Source organism: Lissotriton vulgaris, chromosome 4_1 (assembly GCF_964263255.1).
Source record: "Lissotriton vulgaris chromosome 4_1, aLisVul1.2, whole genome shotgun sequence".
NCBI lineage: Eukaryota > Metazoa > Chordata > Amphibia > Caudata > Salamandridae > Lissotriton > Lissotriton vulgaris.
The window spans coordinates 1,590,039,202-1,590,061,218 of NC_141691.1; the positions used below are offsets into that span (position 1 = coordinate 1,590,039,202).

General features: G+C 45.9%; 1 protein-coding gene across 10 annotated transcripts in view; it reads right to left on the reverse strand.

The window, feature by feature from the left end:
• Positions 1–14,871, reverse strand: part of LOC147724276 (uncharacterized) — a 92,641-nt gene extending 77,770 nt beyond the window's left edge. For all 10 annotated transcript variants that reach the window (XM_086965828.1, XM_086965830.1, XM_086965835.1 and 7 more), the window contains exon 1: positions 14,799–14,871. The gene's annotated coding sequence lies outside the window, so the exon portion shown is untranslated. The remainder of the gene's footprint in view (positions 1–14,798) is intronic.
• Positions 14,872–22,017: the final 7,146 nt, after the last annotated feature.

Genomic DNA, 22,017 nt, shown 5'->3' on the forward strand with positions numbered 1-22,017 from the left:
TGTCATTGTCCTCCACCCAGTCCAGGAGATGGTTAAGGATGAGGCGCGCAAAGAGCTTTTGGGGTACATCTATTAGGCTAATAGGCCTGTAGTTGGCGGGGAGCAGAGTGGATCCATTCTTGTGGATCGGAACAATCTCTGCCCCCAGCCAGGACCCGGGGATTGCCATACCTCCTAGAATGGCATTAAAAAGGATGAGAAGGTATAGGCCCCAGATGTCCGGGTGGTGCCTAAAAAGATCCCCGGGTAACCTGTCCAGACCTGGCGCCTTCCCCAGCGATAAGTGCTCTAGGGCCACCTCCACTTCCCCCAGGGATAGTTCCATGCGAGAGTCATGGGAGCCTAAGGGCGCTAACAGGGCTGTATCAGGGCAGGAGTTCGTGTCTTGGTAAAGTACCCCAAAGTGGGCCTCCCAAACCACGGGGGCGATGTTGGGTTCGATTGCTTTTTCAAGTTCCCCTATCCCGTTGTTTACAAGGGCCCAGAATTTCCGGGAGTCCCTGACTTTTAGGGCATCATGAAGGTCCTGCCAATGGTTCCAGTCCCACTCGGTCCTAGCAGTCGCCATCACTGATTTGTAATGCTTCCTAAGGTCACGTACCTTGGCCTTATTTGACCCCTCTTTTATTGCAGCAATAAGCTCAGATTTTGCTGCCCTACAGGAGGAGGTATACCAGGTGGGAACGTGGGTCTTTTTCTTTCGGGTTGGCACCGCCGGGTGAAATACCTCGGCCAAGTCCCTCACTAGGTCCTGATGTATGTTGCCCAGTTTCTCATTATATTCTGGGGTACTTGGTTCATTTAGAAGTACGTCCACCTCCATGAACCTGGGGAGTGCCAACTCATATAGCTTGCTGATGGCCTTTTCTGAGCTCGCAAGCTTTCCCCACTTAACCCGGCGCCTGTTTGTTGTAAGGAGCAATTCCCCCGTGTCTTCTCCTCCACTTTCTACGGATATGCCCACTGGGGGCAGAGGCCACTGGATGTTTAAACAAAGGGCATTGTGGTCACTATCGGACCTATTTATTACCCTAAAGTCGAGGACTTTTGGCCAGAGCGTAATATCTAGCATGATATAGTCTAGCCTCGACTCATGGCCCCTTCTGTTAAAAGTACACACTGAGGGGGTATCTGAAGGGGTGCGACCATTACAAGGGGTGCGACCATTACAAGCCCTCAGTGCGTAGTTCAGGGTAAGGGACATGAGTTGTATTGCTAGGGGGGACCAGGCTTTGGGGTGGGGGGAAGACGAGGGTGGAACCCCCCAGTAGTCATCCTCGGCCGTAAGGGCACCCTCCAGTAGGCCTTCCAGGGGTTCAAAGTGGCAATTGAAGTCTCCTCCAAGCACCACCTTGAAGTCTCCCGGAAGTTGACCCAAGAAGGAGGATAGATCGTTTAGGGTCGGTGATTCATTTGGCGCGGCAACTGGTCGCGAGTAGACATTAACAATAGCCCACGGTGGTTTGCCAGGCCATGTGAGCCGAACACACTGAATGTCCTGCGAGAACGTATGCACCTGTTCTGCCTGGCACCCAGTGTGACTCGCAATCCAGATTGCTAAGCCACCTGACGGCCTCCCCTTCCCACTCCATTTGGCAGGGATTTCAAATATTTCAAACCCTCTCCTAGTTTGGGTGTCCCTCTCCCATGTTTCCTGCAAAAGGAGGATGTCACTGCTACCTACTAGCTGATCCCACTCCGGTGAGCCTTCCTTATTTGCAATTCCTGCCACATTCCAGGAGAGAATTCTCAGCCCCGGATCTGATGGTAGGGTACCTTGACCTCCAGTAGGAGGTTGCACAACGGCTATGGATGGGTAAGTGTCTGGCGAAGCAATGTTGCAAACCGCGATGGGGGATGGCCCAACCAATTCCGCCACCCCAGGTTGCAAGATATGGTCAGACCCGGTGTTTGGTGGGGGCCCCTGTTGACCCAGACTATCATCCATGATAACCGTTCGATTTTTAGCGGTATCCTGCGGGCCGTGTTCAGTTACAGGGGCTATACTCAATCCCACCCAACTTTGCACCTCATCCACCATCTTCCCAGGGCTAGAAGAAGTCTCCCCGGTTTGTGGTCAGTCGACCTGATCTAAGCAGGAAAATCTATTGTGATGTATAAAATTGGCCTGGCCAGGTGGTAAGTAATGCCTTGGTCTGTAACGTGAGCCATCTACAGCAAAGCCTACTCTAGTCCACCCCTTCTCCCTCCCTACCTCCGTGTTGCTAACATTAGGGTAGAAGTGTGATAGGGGTACTAATTCAATATTGGACTTGTCAGGCCTTACGAGCCAGTTGCAAATGTAGTTGGCGACATGTGGGCTTTTGAAACTTACAATGATACAATCCCCTGCCCTATTCTTTGGGGTAAGGCCAATCCATGGGATCCTCCTATCCATCAAAACCTCACCTTTCAGATTTGGTGGCAGCGGCCTATTAATACTAAGCCAACTTATAACCTTATTTCGTAAAGAGTCTTGAGGCTCCCTTGTATCGCCAGTTAACTCAGGTACTCCCACCATGATTGCCGTGTATGGGACTGCTTCTGGGGGCAGATTGACCACCCTGCGCCTATCAAGGGGGGGGGAGTGATACCACCAGTGGGGCCATTGGTAGAGTTCACTGCCACCCCTGGTTGTGGCGCAGGAGGCTGCTTAGATCTCCTAGGGGCCGGGACAGGGGGCCTAGGCGCTGAAGGTGGCAAAGGGTGCGTCTGAGGAGCAGACGCACCATTTGTGCTCTGCAGTACCGTATGAGGGACCTGGGACAGTGCAGAGGACAGCGGTCTATTCCCAGAACAAACCTGGGGAGCTACAGGAGCATTTGTAGCTGACCCAGGGCTCTTCCTTATATGAAGGTTTTCCAAGGCCTTAAGTCTACTCTCTATGGCGTCCAATTTGGCTGAGATGGGGGTTAACAAATTCTTAATGGTTACTGTGAGTGAATTAATTATTGTATCAGTGCTGTTAGAAGTTGCCCCGCCAAAGATAAATGGGACCGGGGTCAATGGTAGGGCCGCAGGTGCTGGAGAGCCCGAGTGATCTGACCTAGACCCTGATAGGATAAGCTCAGGGGAGGCCAAAATGTCTGTACTGACATCCTGGTTTGGCTCAATTATATCAACTTTGGCCCTTTTTGCCTTCTTTGGTTTCCTGGACCTTTTCCTTTTTGGGGGTTGTTCCATTCCGCTGCCTGCAGGCTCTGCGAGCAGGGCAGCCTGTCCCGCTTCCTGCGAGTCTGTTCCCATATTATCCGGAATGGCAGAGTGGTCAGAAGCCCCAGATGGCCGGGAGGAGTTCCTATCCCTCTGCGTTAAAGGAGTTCTTAACTGCTGAAGGACCGACTCTATGGTCTGATCAACACTGTCCATTAGTGACATATGAGTGACGTCCAGTGGAATGGGTGTGCTAACATCTGTTGAAAAGGTATCCCCTTGATCCAGAAACACGCTTTCGGGACCCATCTCGAGGTGCGTTTCTGTGACTGATTGACATTTGCTAGCTTGGATACTCGCCTTTGGGAAGAATTTTTCCAAAGTACTTAAACCTTGTTGGGCAGACTTACTCCGTGAGGTTCTGGTCGCCATTATGGAGTAAGTGGAGAGGGGCTGAGGGGCAGAGAGCGTCAGAGGGGTGGCCCGGTCCGGTCTCTGCCGGCCTCTAACGGCCTAAAACGGCCCGCTCTTTGCCCGGTCTTCGCCCCGCGCGCGTCCCGCTATGCGCGTACCCAGGTGCACCTAAATATATCAGGGGGGTGTGGCACTGGGAGGGGGCGCGGCGCGGCGGGAAGAGGAACCAGCTGACGATGTTGCAAGGGATGCTGGACCTCGCAGTCCCGCTCGCCGCGCCTCTCACCTCCTCTGCGGCCGGATCACCAGGAAGAATGCCCCCAAACAGCGCGTTGGCTCCCAGCTACTCCAGTAGCGAGCTTAACTCCACAGGGACACTGACAGTCTCGAGCGGCACCCCTAAATCCTAGCAGGCACTGGAATGCAGAGTTCGGCCTTTGGCACAGAGGTCCGACTAGTTATTTTTTCCCCTGAATGTAGGTGCAGACAGTAACGGTGCTAGTTATGAGCGTAAAGTACTTGTTTGGTGATACAAGTACAGTTTCTGCTAAGGGTTGCCCACTGAGCTACACACATTGCTTTAAAGCAGATCGTTCTGGCTACTCTGAGCCAAAACAGGTAGAAATAGGCCATATGCGCGGTCATATTGCATTGGTAGATTATGCGCCATCTGGCTGACATTTTGAATTCTCTCAGTAGTAGGCGCGGTACTCTGAAGGCGTACCCAATGGCATGTGCATGGTGAGAGTGCATCGGGTAATGACAACTTTTACTGTTTGCAGGAACCACAGGTAAGAACGTTTGTCAGACATCTCATCCTATGGAAGCTTAGTCTGTCCACTTGATTTACCGCTTGGAATAAGAGTTGAGTCCACGATCGCTCCTAAATATCTAGCATGCATTCCCAATAATCAAGATTATAAATTGATAAGAAATGTCCCTTAACTACATTCGAGATTTTGTTGGCACACCGAATCTTGCCTGTAATTTTACTTGCGAGAATGTATTACCAGAAGAGGAATTTATTGCATTAGGGATTATGCGAACAATTCCATATTTAAAAGTACTCACAAGATCGGGCATAGGCTTGGTTTTCTTCTACTGACTAACCTTGCAAATTAAAGGAAGTGGTTGGAGAAAAATAACGAACACTAAAATGCACTGGAAACTTACTTCCGGCGGTCCCTAAAGGCTATTAGCTACACTTGTTGACATCAATTAAAAACGTTTTACAGACAAGCGAGAGAGAAATGCTCGCAAACATTGATTTTCCAAGGATGATTCTCCTAACGAGCGCTTGTCCCACTGCCTCTGACAAGGATGAAAGATGAGCCAAGGTGAAAGGGTAGATGTACCCAGCTTTGAGGTCAAGGGTCTCCATAGCAGTACAATGGTGCAATGCCAGCAGGTTCACTTCAAGGTCGAGACCTTCTCCACGCTGGTGACACCTCCGAGACCACAGGCGAGATCGGCCGAGACCCAGGAAACAAACCCTCGACAGCTACCACCCAAGGACAAGCTGCAGAGGGCACGGTCAGCGCACTGGACACATCCCGGCCCTCAGTGTCCCCACAGAGGGGGCAATTCATCATCACAAGCAGGACACACGACTGCAGCGGATGATTTATTGAGACATCATGGGAGTGATACTGCTACTCAGCTGATCATTAAAAATCTGAAGACTGAAAATAACTCCCAAAAATCAATACTCGCATATTTGACACTTATTTCTCCAATGCATCAGCACAGTCTACCAGCAACAAACCTAGCGCAAGGCATTTCACGACCGCAAAGACTTCAGTCGTTAGGCTTTCGGGCTTTAAGCTTGTGTTCAAGTAATACACTCCCCCATATCATTTGAAACAATGGTAGATACGATGGGGTGCGAACTACACATTGCAGGTTATTTTTGTAATGGTGGTTTATAGGTGTGCTGTGCTTGCATGCCTTAGGAAAGATAACTGCATAGCATGTTCTGCATTCCACAAGGAGAGGCACGACTAAACAGAGCACGCTAAAGGAAAGCAGTGTGAAAAATAAACATTTATAACCACGTCAGGTACCACAAAAACCTAGGTATGTCAACAAAGTTGCTCCCATTGCACTGGGAATAAAGGTTCCTTTTCTGCCAGCAGGTCGAAACCTATAATATCCAGACGCTGCAGATTGGTATTCTGGCTGTGGGCCAAAAGCGGACAGAACAGGCGGAGTCATGCACTGTGTCCTACGTACGGGGCCAGTGGAATTATGCAACAGTGGAGCAGAAAAATGTGTGGCAGGGTTCACTAAACTATGCAGCAAGAAGAGAAATTATGCGGCATAGAGAAACATTTTTTGACAATAGTTTTAATATACACATTAAGTCTGTCTGGGCAAGGGCTGTACCTCATTAGTACCAGTTTATAACCACATAGAGCAATAATGAACTGAAAGGTGACCAGTCAACCTTTGTAAAAAGCCTTCCTCTGCGAGGCAACACATGTAGTCAGGTTTTTAGTAACTTATAAGTTCGAGCTAGAGCATTTTTTTGTTAAATGCGGCTAATTATGCAGCAGGTACTGGATCTCACACAAATCAATGACGAGGAAAATGCAGCTGAATTACACAGTTCAAGTGGTCCCGTCTAAAGCAGAGTTTCAGCCTTCATATGGCTACAGCGCCAGCCTCACCTTAGATTAGAAGCCAGATAGGGACGGTTGAGACACTTGACGGTCCAGGCCAGGCCACATTAGGCTAGGCAAGAGCCAGGGGAGGGATGTTCTATTGTGCGTACTGTTTATTGTGCACTATGACGGTGCAGTCATGTGTACAGACTTCTCTTGATCATCGTTTCATGATGCTGATAATTATATATGACCTACTGTGCTGCGACAGTGATGTGAAAACCCAATATAGAAGAGCTATTAAAAAAAATCATTCACTTCCTCAACATATCACAGCAGTACTTTTTCAACGTGACGTAGCGGTGCATATAAACATTGTATACTGCTGCGTCGACCTGGGTGCAGCACCTTGAACTGAAGACTTCTGGATCATTCTAGGGTGATATCTTAGAAAGCCAGTGGTGCACAATGCTTCATAAGTACTTTTCTGTGCTCCGCAGTATTCTACATTAGCTGTTCACAAGTGCCTGCTTACATCTTTACCAGTTGATGGGGTCTGTGGTGAACGCAGGTGTAGTACAAAAAAGTGTTTCTCTGATGTGAAAGGGCAGTCTGTCCAGACTTAGCTGACAGACTGTATAACACATTGGGTCGGTTACTTGGATGATGAATTGGCACAAGTCCTAGGCAAAGTAGTGCACACAGTAAAAATCTACCTGAAAGAGCACTGGTTTGAGAAGTGATTGTTCTCCTGCGACTGATTGCAACGTGAAATTTGCTGGAGTGATTTTTAGGGAAAATTTGAAGGCTGGGGCAGGAAAGTTTCTGTTCACTTCATACAAGGATACAGTCACTCAATACTCAAGGATGACACTTCAGAGGTGCCCCTCGTGAGATTACCCTAACATCCATAACAGATTTCGGGACTTCCACACAACAGCTGGATATAAAGATTTTTTTTCGTGTGTGTCTTTGGTAGAGATACTCTAGTTCTACGCATCTGTCAAAGAACACAACAGGTGGAGCATAAGAAAAGAAGTTAAGTCGGACACATTACCTAGGTCTGGGGGGGGGGGGGGGGGGGGTTACATTCCAGAAAAGGATTTACAGGTTTAAACCCCACAAAGCAGATACTATGGACTCGAATTCACAGACTACGAATTGTTTCCACAGCTAGCGAGCATCTCTAGTCCTGTGTATTGGACAGTGGCAGTTTTATCCATGTGCCCAAGGAGGCAGCATTGTTGGTAAAGTCATTACCATCGAGAAAGCGGACAGCTTCTCCTATTCACAGCAACTAGGTTTCCCCACCAGCCGTTTAGAGTACCTTCGACCAGCCCACTTATGGACCTTCATACCAATAAACTTTCAGGAAAAGCCAAGTGTCACCTTGTGTCTCACCACAAATTGATTGAAATACTAATGGTATGTGCTTAGCCAAGAGGCCACAAAGTAGAACATTTGGAGTTAGAGTTTCACCCAACATACTCAGCTGAAATTGGCTAAGAGCTGGTTTGTGCCTCTGTCCAAAGCCTGAGATGGGGGCACTGCAAGCCTCACCATTACACTGTTGTGAAGTCCGACCTAAAATTGCAAGGCTCATTCATGAAGCGAATAACTGTTTGGAGCACTATAGGAGAATGTGTAGCGTCTTACAGCAGACCCCTGTGAGGGGATGAAGTAGTATGTTTGGGTCCCACACCAGAGCATGTGAGGAGCTCAGAAGACTGAACGCATGGCTTCAATATAAAAGGAACCATGTGTCTTAAAGGCTCAAAAGTATGAAAATAATATTTAAGCCAGACAAATATGTTTACTGGTATCACATAGAAATGCATGATTAAACTGATTCAGTTTTAATAAGGGCGGACTCTAATCTCATTGAATGGGTGAACATTGGTTTGTCACTGGGCCGTTCATTTTATATTCTTGAATTATTACGTCTTTGGGGAACACACAACTACATAAACACAATCAGAAGGAGCAATCAAAAAAGCTGCATTTATTCCTTTAGACAGTCACAACGATTATTACATCACATTCATTTCTCAGGAGGAATGGGCACGTTAGGGAGTGTCATTTCTATCCCACTGTTACTCGAGTGCAAGCCAGACCTTTAAATGGCAATCTAAAGTATGTGTTTTCACACAGATCGGTTTCTTTTCAAGACATTACCATCATCACTACACTTACAACAACTGCCATCTTGGTCGGCATTACCACAATTATAACCCATTACTACAGCCAACACTACTACTATTTACCACAACTACTTACCACAACACTAATACGTACCAACACTGCAAACATCGGTGTTACCATTACCACAGAATAACACCATTACCACCAATATGATCACCACCACCATTAACATCAAAGCCAATAGGTCTCACTTTAAAGAGCTACCACGTGTAAATACAGGCATAAAAGCTGAATGCATGTACTAGCTTATTAAAGCTAGACCTATTAGATTTGCCTAGAAAGGTTTACTTAGTGGGGGATAGGAGTACAGATCGATATATCAGTAAGGGTTTACATGTTGTCTGAACAGAAATTTGTACTTACTGACAAAGTGCAAGCTCCTGTAAAGCAGGTAGAAGCTGCACAGAGCATTCAGGGTGGGGGCTATGCAGACTATGAGGGGAAGGTGTCAGCATTTATGGCTTGGAGGTGTAGGAAGATGCCAAGTTAGGTTTTACCCTTCCTACTCCATGAATGGGTGGTAATACACAGCATTGTCTGTGGTGATTTGATGTTCTGCTGGTCAAAGTGTCTGCTGTCATAAAAATCTTACCAGGCCTCTAGGCCTGGTGAAATGAATAACCTACTTAGCCTAACTAATACGCTTGACCCATAACTTGGCCTCAACTTGTGTGATCTTAGACAAATACCTTATTTCACAACCACTTTTTTCTGCATTATCATACGAGCGTACCAACAAAAATGGTCTGATTGAATAAACTTTAGGGATATGTAAAATAAGAACGTAAACACATATAGGCTACGCCTGACTTGCAGCTGAATTCATACTAAGCATTGTCCTCAAGGTGGAGGCAGAAATGTTGCTCAGTTCATGTTTAAAAACTCACTTAAATACCTTACTAAACATGATACGGTAGCACACTCATTAACAGCACATTTTCCATTGAAGTGGCCATGAAGTTTCCTAATGACACAGTTCTACTAATAAAATTATATACAAATGATAGTGTGCGGAAATCTGGTTTCAGCAAATGTCATTTGCACATAACCAACTAAAGTGTTCTGATTGTTTAGATCTTATTAAAATCTTTGAGTTTCCATAATATTTCTGTATTACCACCCAAAATTGCTTTCCTACCTGTCATTTTGAGAAATATTTGTACAAATCATTTACAAGCTATTTAAATGCGTGCTAGAAATAAAACGGACATGCTAGAGCTTTTTATTTTAGACTCCCTTTTCAGACAGTTCGAAAATCCTTTAACTTTGCAGTCTTAGAAATACCATTAGCTTAGATTTGACTTCAATCTTTGAATACACAACAAAGTGACGCATAAGAACATGATGTAAAGGCTCTTCATTGCTCAATCACTCTCCGAACGAATAGAACACCTGTCCTTTGCTAGCTCGAGCGCTCAACAAAAAGGACGAGCAGGCCCTAAAAAATAAAAAATAAAGTTTGCCCTGATAAAATCTGACTCACTATAGCGAATGGGTGAGTAGATTTTCGAGGCCTGAAATGTGCCGTGAGAGAATAAACTGAAGATAGCCTTTCTATGAAGAGGAGCAGTACTGTTAGTCTTTCTGCCAATACAAACTGCTAGGCAACAGGCTCTGGCCATGTTGATCAATGATGCTTTAGCAAAAAAAAAAAAAAAGGAGCAGCATTAAGCCAACTGTAATGAGCCATCACTAAAATTTGTCGTCATGTATATCCTGTCTAGGAGTATGTGTCAATGAGAAAGGGACTCCAAATATTCCTCAAACCCACCCATGCCCATTTCTGATAACCACACTGGGAACACCTTTACATTTTTGTAAGGCATGGCTGTCCAGAATAGTAGATTTGGCAATTATGTATTTGATTGCATTTTTTAAAGGGGTAACAAAACAACTGCAATTCTGAATAAGTTTACACATTGCCATTTTAATAAAAAAAGTTCTGGGGTGGGCCCGATTTATTTTTACCATGGGGGTTTGAGGGATGCGGCCTTAAAAACTTTGAAGACCACTGTTGTATTCAGGCGTGAAGGGATCCATGAGCTGGCATTCTCTATTTTGCATGGACCATCAGAGCCCAATAGATTTTTTCCCAGTTTATATTACCTAGGCCAAGATGGTTTATTTTTAAGAGATGGGTGAGGAGGACTGGAGAGCTGTGCCTTATCAGCCACCGGAGGGCTACCCTGTTGACTGACCTCGCCAGAGTGCCGCTTTCACCAGTCTAAAGAGTGGTATCCTACTTCTTAGCTCACCACCTCTGTGTTGGTCTTACCCCCAGGTAAGTTAGGAGAACGTTAGTCTTTCCTATAATTACATCGCTTTTAGCATTTGTGTAGCAGACATTGGTCACCAATGTGACATTTTAACATGTACACTGGAGTGTGTAGTCAAACTTGCATGTTAGGATGAAATTGTGGGCTCTAGAATGTCCACTGTGGAAAGAATTAGATATTATGCTAGAGGTCTGGATATGCTGTTAAGTTGTAACTAGTGCTTTACTTGTGTTTTTAAAAAAACGTGCCAGGGCCCATAGTTTTGCTTAGAAGCCCACAGCTGACGCTATCGAAGGTCCGGGTGCTAAATACCATGCTGCAAAGTCTTGATGCCACCTCATGCTTCTTTAATCTTCCACTTGACACTCCCTGCCTCTTTACCTCACTCTTGCAGGTTCTTTTTCAGCTATGCTTTCTACCTTTATTGGTTGTTTTTCCTCCTTTCCCCTTTGTGTTTTTCCCTCTCTTGCACTGGATCAAAGTCAGATGAGGAAAAATAAGTGGCGGTGGTGAGGCCCACCAGCTCAAATTAAGCACTGGTGTAACAAAGCGGCAGTGCTTTAGCTGGTATACATTCCAATGTTACTAAAGACAGTGGTCCCAAGAACATGGAAGTTGAACACTTGAATCAACATATGCTAAATAGTCAGTATGTTCTTTGTCCAGCCGGACAGAATTTTATTTCGACAGGTATAAATAATAATACAAAGTTGAGAGGTAATGTCAATGGGGCACAGCCTGTGACCCAAACAAAACAGCAATTTTAAGGCAAAAACGGGCGAAGCGGTCTGTTTCCTAGTATTCAGTAGACAGACTTAATTCAATCAAGGTACCATTGTGCAATACATTCTAGGTTTTTAAGAGACATATGGTACATAGGTTTTGACGTTTCGACGCCAAAACTTAGATGCATGGCATCATCTTCAGGACAGTAATATAAAGCATGCCTGCCTTGAATTCATACAATCCCTGCGAGACACCACCGAAGACCACGAGTATCAACTCAAAATTGCCGAATACCGCCATCCGCGACGGACCCTTCCCCCTATTGCGTGAATCCGGCATACCAGTTACTTCTGGGCCCCTGTCACAAATTCGCCCGATCTGTACTCAATCTGCAATTAGGCGCGGATTGCCCAAACCCATGGCAATTGTATGAATTCAAGAATGGCATGCTTTATATTACTGTCCTGAAGATGATGCCACACATCCAAGTTTCGGCATCGAAACCTTGACACCTATGTACCATATGTCTCTTAAAAACCCAGAATGTATTGCACAATGGTACCTTGATTGAATTAAGTCTGTCTACTGAATACTTTGTATTACTATTTATACCTGTCAAAATAAAATTCTGTCCTGCTGGACGAAGAACATACTGACTATTTAGCGTATGTTGATTCAAGTGTTCAACTTCCATGTTCTAGGGACCACTGTCTTTAGTAACAATTAAGCGCCCAAGGTCCCTAGTGTATTGCCCTTGGGTTCCCTTGTTTCCTTAAAAGGTATACATTCCAATGTCAGGTTGACCAGGAGAAAGCACTAGGAACCTAACATACTTATTTAAATGAATTTCACTGTAAACTAATATGCAATGCCCTTTGATTCAGAGTTCTCTTACTGGCTCACTTTAGTACAACAGTAAAGTAGAATACTGGTTATTTTATAGTCTATACATATCAGACACACACTGGCAGAGATGATCTATCTGGCAGGCACATGTTCTACTGCCCCACCAAAAAGCTTAGTTGCCCCCTCCACTTCAAGGACGGGACATCATTCAGGCTCCATCCTGGCCTTGCACCAGGCTAAGAGAAACTTCAAAGAGGAAAAGACTAAATAACTCCAAAATATAAGCTACTTTTGGAGTGCTGAAAGCCGGTTTGCCAGTTTCGAAGTAACAAATTCAGAAGTACCTTAGCCAATCAGCCTAAAGTACTTACTCGCCCGAGGCACAGAACAAAAAAAAGTTTTCCGTTTGATACAACTAGACAACACTAGACTAGAATAAGGGGGATACAACAGGTTGTTCTCATCAACCTGGTGGAAGTCATTCTTGGAGCAAAATTTGTCAAACGGTTCGGCAAAAAGATTAGTCACAACCAGTTTCTTCAGGTAGGATTTTCATAACATTCATACAGAACCGGTCGGAATAACTGGAAGGAAGAGATGAGGCACAGAAGGTTTGATAGTCATACGTCACCAGACCTGATTCAGGCAGGTGATTCCAAATTTTCAAAGCAAAAAATGTCTTGCTTTTAGCTCTCTCCCGCTTAAATTTGACTGCGTGTATACAAGTCAATGGAGAAAATATATTTCCACGATTATTTCCACTTTCTCAGTTTGTGTCAAAGGAAGAAAAAATACTAACACTATGTTTTTACATGGAAAAAATTAAAGTTTGCGAGTGTAAAATAGTGGTTAGAATACAATACTACGAACACCACAAGGCTCAATGCTGTGGAGTAATTCAACTATAAGAAAGGACCAATAAATAATGAGGCAGACTAGTCTAGAAATGCTAAAAAAATAATGGGGACTCGCATGGTACTAAATAGCAACAACGTCACAAGACTTTTTAGCCAACAAAGCTTGCTATTCTATGACTTGAAACACCAAACTTAACTAGAAAAAGAAACTACCAGTTTGAGTTTGTGGGGGCGGTACAAAAAACAAGCATTGGTAAATGCATTAGGTTTAGTCTCTGTGACTTAAGTTGTTTTTTGTTGTAACTTGCGGAACAGTTGTACAATAGGTTACAGAAAGTCTATTAAAATCTAATGACTTGTTTATGTACAAAAACGCAATATATTGCGCTGTTATTAGTGGTATAGTGCGGATAAGTAATAGCAACAGTTTGAAAAACAAGAGAGCAATAACAATTAATTGATGTGATAGCAATTTTTTGTGTTTAGAGGAGCAATGACAACTTTTAAGCCTGGTGCCACTGCACCACAATTGAAAGCATGACTATTGCCTGTCAGGTAACTGCCTGTTTAGTAGTAACATTTAGCAATAATCTGGGTTTAGTGGGGTACCTAAAGCTTTTGGCCCCCAGTGCCTCTGCATCTGCTGCACCATTCAAATGACATCCCTTTCAACAACACCATAACTGCCTGTTTAGAAGTCAAATATAGCAATATGTGTTTAGAGGAGTTCTGACAACTTTTGGGCCCTTAGCTACTACACCTGCTGCATCATTTAAACCATGACCCTGTTGACTGCAAGGCGGCTGCAAGGCAATTGCACGTGTGGCTGCCTATATAGTAGCGAAATATAGCACAGCTCTTGTATATTAACTTTCTTTTTAACGGGCAATGTTTATTACAGAATTTGATCATAATGACCAAATAGATTAAGATGAAAAAAATCAATCCGATAACGCCTACTCAGTGCAAAAGAATGGTAAGGAGCATGAATAGGAAGTGCCAAAAACGTGCTGAGGCATTTACTTCACACAACTAAGTAACAAAAGGCAAGCATTCCAGCATACTGATAGAAGCCGTCTGCCTTTTCCGTGGGGAAAGATCTTACCCTAACAGTGAATGGGGCGTAAACAGTGTGAACAGCTTTAGAAGAAGTTTCGTAAACGCGTGCAACCATGGGAAGTTAACCTAAAAAAAAAAAATGTAAACACAAAAGCGAATGAACGTTGAAAGTGTTCCCAGAGCTAATAATAATTTTAAAAAAACGAGCACGAGGCTGGCTTTAAAGAATTAGAACGTTTGGAATACTACAACCCTTTTAACCAAGGATATTCACTACACACCAGGGCAGAAACTCTTTCGGGACACCAGTTTTCCAGTGCTGGGATTAAATTTAACGAACTGGTGAATTCAGGATAACAGAGACTTTGTTTCATAATCCAATTGTACTAACACAACTAAGCTAAAATAAAAAACGAATTACTGAAAAACTTCTGTAAAAGAGACTAGGAGTGGCCCGACCCGTATACCACGTGGAACACTACAGCACGCGTGCAAGCTGGATCCTTACACGCAGACTTAAGCTTCTCTTCTTGCGTACGAGTTCGACATGACAATTTACTCATTACCTGTAAGCAAAGGTTGAGCTATTGGGATATGAAAAAAACAAATGATTGCTGGAAAAAGAAAGTTCAACGAGGACCGAGGGCAAAGAGCTACCTTACCTCTTCAACAAGTCGAAAGAAAGAACACGAGGCCGAGTCAGAGAGCGTCATGGAAAAAGAAAAGGGACAAGCATTCCGGTATCCGGGAAATGGTTTTAGAACGTTAGCTAAACAAATGCAGACCTAGTCATATAATGGAGTAAATGTGGCCGCCATCTTGTAATAGCTTAGTTTCAGATGTCAATGTATAAATGTGCTTTCTATGAATCTTTGAGATGAATGCTTAATCCTAATAGAATGATCTGGTGTTCAAAGTGGCTAAATAAAAAGCACACATCTGCCATTTTCTTGTTACCTTCCTTTTACGGACTAAATGGTACATTCCTCTCAAATGTAACTTTGTAAAAACACCAGAGCGTCTACCACAGGCTAGAATATAATGTATAAGAAAGTAGCTTGAGACCTTTCTGGGAGAAAAATACTGGCCACTGGTTTATGTATTAATATCCTGCAAAGGCCTGGACGTGTTACTAAAATAACTTTTCACAGCTGCCAAGGTTTCAGATTGCTTTTGTGTGACCGTTTTATAATTTCAGTGTAATTATGAGTGACATTCAATGATTATAAGTGACACTTTCTCGCCAGCAAATATCAAGCAATGGCATAAATACCAATAGGCCCGATTCAGACAGGAGACTCCCGATTTTTGAAGCAATACAACGGTTTTATTTTGGTTGTGTCTTGCCTTTCCTTCAAAAGAAAATCAATGGGGGAAATACATTCTCCTGATTCTTTTTATTAAAGCACTGCTTTGCTCTTCTAAAATGCTGGCATATATGCAATGAAGACATGGGAAACATACAAATATCAGAAATTGCACCCATTTGAGCAACAATAAACTCTAAGAAAACCTTAAAAACTGCTGCAATGCACCAGAAATGGAAGTACACTAACCAACATGTTACGCAGACATTGCACTCGTCTTCAGCTACTGGGTGAGGAACCACTACGACGGGCAGCTGCTGAGGTCCATGGTTCACTTTTAGCTGGCCGAAGGGTCAAGCCAGTCGCAGGATGATAATTGTTTTTAGAAAGATTGCCAAGCTGCATTACCAGCAGCCAAAACAAACTTTATTGAACTACTGCTCACTCGGCTCGCGCCGCTGGAAGTCCTGCCTATACAAAACTTGTCCTGATGATTGATCTCACCCTCACTGACTATCTAAGTAGCAGGCATTGGGTGCTCGGAATCCTGAGTCAGTCGAGGTGTCTCGGTGATGAATCCAGGAAAGTTACATTGTTATAGAGCAGCTACAGCTTTATGCACTCAGTTTAGCAAGCCCCCAAGCCTGCCAGGAGTGCACTGCACACTGCCACTCCAGGCTTTCAGTAATAGTGCATTGACAGTGCTCCAGCTTGACAGCTGAGGAGGCACTACAATGTGTGATTGCATTTCAGTGCGGTGATGAGGACCACCACACTGAAATGCGTTAGTCTAATGTAGTAGTAGTAGTAAAAGTATATTTACTAGACCGTTGGTCTCCAAACAGAATACATATTACAATAAATAGTTTAAAACATGTATAAAAAATTCCACAAATACTTTAAAAAGAGTCTAATGCCTGATGTGAGGTATTTGCAGGGCTGTTACTTAGATAGGACTTTATATAAAATCGTCTGTATGTGTTTTTTTTTAAAGACATCTTTTATTGTTTACCACTGCTCAAAACAGCAACACAAGTAAATAAATACTTGACTCACAGCCATCTCCGAACATTTGACATGTAGTAATAGATTATCACAGATCAAACCCCACAAAAAGAAGAAATCATGTATATTACATCACAATACCATCGTCGCATGGAACCACAGGCGTCACAACTCCGCATCGGGGGAACCCCCACCTCATCCTCAGAAGACACGTCTTGCGTTCCCCCTCCTGTCCAACACATTTAGTCAACAATGCCCCCCAAACATGTAGGTCATCTTTTACTTTATCATCACTTCTACATTTCCTGAGGCGTACGTCCTTTGCTACTGCACACTCACACACATCCCTCTCCCAACCGTCCATACTTGACCACTCTGCCCCATCCAGGTAATAGCAACTCTCATCTTTGCCAGCAACAATAGTAAGTGCAAACATTTAAAATCCATCTTTCTGCCTTTACGCATTTTAATAGCTCCCAACCGGCAAACAACAGGGTCTAGTTCCATCTCAGCACCAATAACTGTGGCCACACGCCTCACTACACATTCCCCAAATGAGCTGACCAAATGGCAATGCCAGGCAAGGTACAGGTACGATGCCACTTGTGCCTGACACCGTTGACAAGTTCTAGGCCTACTGGGGTCTATCCTGTGGAGCAGCACCGGAAATATATAAGTACGGTGCAAGAAATTCAAATGAACCAACTTAAATAGTGCCTTGCAGGACACAGTCCTGACCATAGAACAGGACCTAGTCCAGTGCGTATTTTTCAGGGTCCCTCACAGCTCCTTCTCCCAGGTGGTCCTGGCCTGGAACGGGATCTAGGTCTATCATCCATCATGGCTCTATATAAATGCAAGACTAAGTGGGGGGCTCCCGCAGCTCCAACAACCCTCAGAACCGAAGTTCTCCTCTTCGGAAGACCGCCTTCTCCGTAGGACAACTGCTGGTGGACCCCGCCCTTGGACCAGATCCCACCACCCATGCCCGCAACCTCAGTATCATCCTCAACAGCGAGCTCTCCCGGTCAACTCAGTTGCCTCCACTTGCATCAACACCCTCAGAATGCTCATTAAGGTCTTCAGATGGATTCCAAAAGATGCCAGAACTGTCACACAAGTCCTCATCACCAGTCGCCTTGACTATGGAAATGCCCTCTATGCAACAAATACCACCCTCATCCTCAAGCACCTCCAAACTATCCAGAATGCAGCAGCAAGAGTCATCCTGGACCTGGCCAGATGATCCCACATCACCCCCACTCCTCCGCAGCTTTCATTGGCTCCCCATCAAGAAGAGATGCTAATTCAAACTGCTCACGCACACCTACAAAGTCCTCTACAAGATGGGACCAGAATACATGAACAACCGTGTGACCTTCCACCAGCCCACAAGACACCTGCGGTCTGCCTTCCTGGCCCTCGCCACTGCCCCACATCCGTCACACTCGAGCTGGTGATTGCGCCTTCTCCCACCTTGCCGCCAGGGCCTGGAATGGACTCCCCAGCCACCTCCGAACCGCTACCTCCCTCGCTGAATTCAGGAGTGACCTCAAGACCTGGCTGTTCAGCTAAGCCTCACCCCACGCAGCACCTGAATACCCCCAGAGGTGATGAGCACGCTCATACAAATACTAATTGATTGATTGATTGATTGATTGATTGAACAGGAGTGAAGTGGACAGTGCAGCTGGGATCATACGCCATATTTCCCAGCTTATGGCAGCAATACTGGCACATGTTAGGAATTGCCCATTCCCTAGTCCAAAGACTTCCTGAGCCACCTTAAACGTAATAAAATCCTCTTTGCTATACAAGTCCCTGGGGGTCTCGCATCTGCTCCGAAGCCAAGCAGAAACATCTACTGACTCTGAAAGCGTACGAAAATGTGGCAAGTCCCAGAAGGTCAATTCATGTGCAAAGGCGGCTCTACACAGCACCACTTTGACAGCTCTCTCCCAAAGAAACACTGTATGCTTAATGAGGTACGAGACGGGTGCCCCATACTGTCCCCGAAAGCAACAACTGTGAGAGAATGGTACCACGTGGCTCATCAGCCAGTAGTGTCTTATCCCACTTCTCCCCATCTGGCACCCAATGAGCAGCATGTTGTAGCTGAGAGGCCAGATAATACATCTCCAGATTAGGGACTGCCAAGCCACCCTCCCAGGTAGGCAAAAGCAGAAGTTCACATACTACCCTACTTCTACCACTCATACATACAAGTGGCATAAGAAGACTGACTGACTGACTGAAGTTTTTATTAAGCGCTCGAATGCCGCGGCGTCTTGGCGAGTGTAATCTCAGAAATACCACTCGGAGAAGAGTGTCAAACGAATGCTGCATGGTATACAGACACCTAGTCAAAAACACCATCTTTGTCATGGCTACTCGAAACATGCGGGACAGCGGAAGGGCATTCCAAAATTCGGACCAAGGCACTCAGACCCTCTGTGACACTATCAACATTGCAGCGTTGTCGCTGTGGGGCAGTGCAGGCCACCATGATCCCTAAATAACAGAACTGATTGGTTTCCGAAAGCAGGGGTAGGAGTGGCAGATAGGCAGGGTCTCCATCCGCAGCGCTTCCAGCAGAAAGAGCAATGATTTGCCCTGATTAATCCTAAGACCTGTAAGTTCCCCGAACGTCTCTAAGTAGTGTAGGAGTAGCCATGGGGAAATGAGATAAAAGGAGGGCCGGACTGGCCATAGCGGGCACCAGGTGTTTTCTCAGTGGGCCGAAAGGGTGGGGGCTGGTTTTTGACCCGTGGGGACCAGTTTTGATAGGGGGGCTGGGTTTGCAGCAGTGATGCAGTATCGGCCCCAAGTAACGGAAGTAGCAGCAGGGCCTGACACTAGCAACCAGTGCTTCTCAGTAACACCCATCCCCCCTCCACCCCGGAGCCGGTCGAGTGGATTTGCCAGGGCACGTTTCTGTTCCCTGTCTGGCGGTGGATAAAAGAGACTGTTGTCTGCATAGAGAGATACCAAATGATTAACATCGCCCACACGGATACCTCACTGTGATGTTATTTGCCGAATTTGGATCGCTAGTGGCTTCAGAGCTATGGTGTAAAATAGAGGTGACAGTGGCTGCCCTGTTACGTACCTCTACTCACCACCCACGAATCAGAGCACAGGTGACCAACCCACACCTTAGCTGTCAGTGAAGTAACCTGTAGACACACCCATGACCGATACTGTGTGCCAAACCCCATTACTTTCAACAGACACATCAGATAATGCCAGTCCACTGTATCAACCGCCTTAACAACATCAATAGAAACCACCACCAATTCCTCTCCCCTACCTTCTACTTCATGCATTACATGCATCAGCCAACGCAGATTCATAGTAGTGTACGCCCTGGAATAAAATCACACTGATCCACGTGAACCAGGTGGGAAATGACCGGCCATAGCCTAAGACCAAGTACCTTACTAAGAAGATCTTTGTGTCTGTGTTATTCATTGTAACCCGTTGATAGGCAGAGGGGTCAGAGGCCACTGCACCCGGCTTCATCTACACAGAAATACAACCCTCGCACATGGACAGAGGCAAAACGTCATGTTCACAGGCCTCTTGGTACTCCTCAAGCAGCCATTGCGTGAGGTCTGGGGTGAGGGCTTGATAAAACTCGGCAGGGAAGCCGTCACTCCCTGAAGTCTTCCCTCCTGGAAGGCATGAGAGAGCCGTCCTAACCTCTTCTAAAGTGAGGTCTCTGTCCAATTGCTGAGTCACCACAGCCCCCAACCTTGGAACTGGTAAACTTGCTTAAAAGTCAGCAATACCAATACGCTCTATATCCGGCAGCCATGGGCAGGCATACTCAGGGCTTTACGCGGGCCGGGTCTCACCGGTGCTGAGCACCAGCAGTTTTTTAAAGGGGGCCTCGAAACGGGTCTCGATCGGGCTCTGTTTTGTGCCCTGGCACAAGTGGTCCGTTGTTTTCCGGACTGCAGTGATAGCAGACACATCCATGTGCGCTGCTCACACTGCTCACTTCTCAATAGCGCAGAAGTTGCGTCATGCCGTCATGCCAGGGGAGCGCTGTAGGGGAAGGGAAATCCTTGCTACTTACATATCCCATGTGTCTGCTTTTTCAAAAACAAGACTCAGAGCGCTGTTGCGAGTGAAGGGGCCCTATTTATTAGCGCACACTGCAAATTGCCACTTCTCTTTTTGAAACTCAGGAGCAGCAACATTGTTGTGGTGTCACTGGGGCTTTAATTGGAAGCTTTTTAGGTCTTGCCTGACCCAGCGCATGCGCTGGTCTGGCAAGACTTTTACTAAGGGCTTTCAAAAAATGCTACCTGGCCGGCCTACAGCTTGCGTGCATGTACGCCGGCGCGCGCTTACAAGCAGAGGCACCATATGGCATTCCTCGTCATGCTCATTAAGCGCGCAAACACACACAACTCCCGGGCTTGTTTTAATTTGCATTGCGAGCACCCACTTGTTTTATTCTATTTCCAGTTTTTCTGTAGTGTATGGAAACAAAAACTAAAAACCCCTGAATAGAGTGAGATAAAGAGCGTGCAGCATGTACACCATTAAGTATATTTGTCGTCTCTTTGAACAAAGTTGGATGTCTATTCCTGAGCAATGCTTGCATGTCAGTGACGTATGTACCCCCAATTTAAATTCATTTTATGTATAAACTTTGTTTATTGCGCTGCAAAGTCAGTACATCATACAAAAATGCTTCATAGGCTGGCCCGGCATCAACATTCAGCCCGGCCAGCGTCAATACAGCTTTTAGAAAACAGCCCAACAGGGAAAAAGGGGGTATGGGGAGCTTGGACGTATGCGTGGCGTGGACCCCGTCCCGGTGCCCCAGTGCCATGAGAGTGTCTGTGAGGCCCAACAGCGGAGACGTTGAGTAAAAGGGCATCGCTATCATATACCGGCTCTCGCACGTGAGTCCGTGTCCCAAAAGGCTGAATAGTGTCCAGATAGGGTAAAAGGAACCAAAACACAACGAAACATCCCCGTTCCCGCCACCCCCCGGCCTACCCACCCCCCACCCCTGTTCCAGGTCCATGTTCCTAGTTCGTTGTGATGTTCTCTCAGGCCTCCGTGTTCGTGGCATCCGGTTGGGTCAGCCGCAACAGGCGTAGATATCTAGGGCAGGTCACTTCTCTAAATTCGGAAGCCAGAAGTGTCAAGAAGGGCTGCCACAGGTCCGGGTATTTGTCGCCCTCCCCCTTTGCAATCAGGGACAGTTTCTTCATCCCCAGGACGTACCAGAGACGATGCAGCCAACCCTGAAAAGTGGGGATATGTGTGGTACGCCAGTAAGTGAGGATATTCAGTGTCGCCGAGCCCAGGGCTATGGCTATCAGTCGGCCTCTGTGGGAGCGCAGGGGATATGTAATGGGATTGGGGAGCCCAGCAATACATAAGCGGGAACCTCCGGATGGTGGTGTCCAAGTGTAAATCCACTTCATCTAGCACCTGAGTCCAGTAAGCCTGCAGGCGGGAGCAGCCCCACAGTAGGTGTACCAGTGTACCCCTCTCCCCGCAGCCCCGCCAGCAGAGCGCATCCCTAGTGTGGTCTATCTCGTGT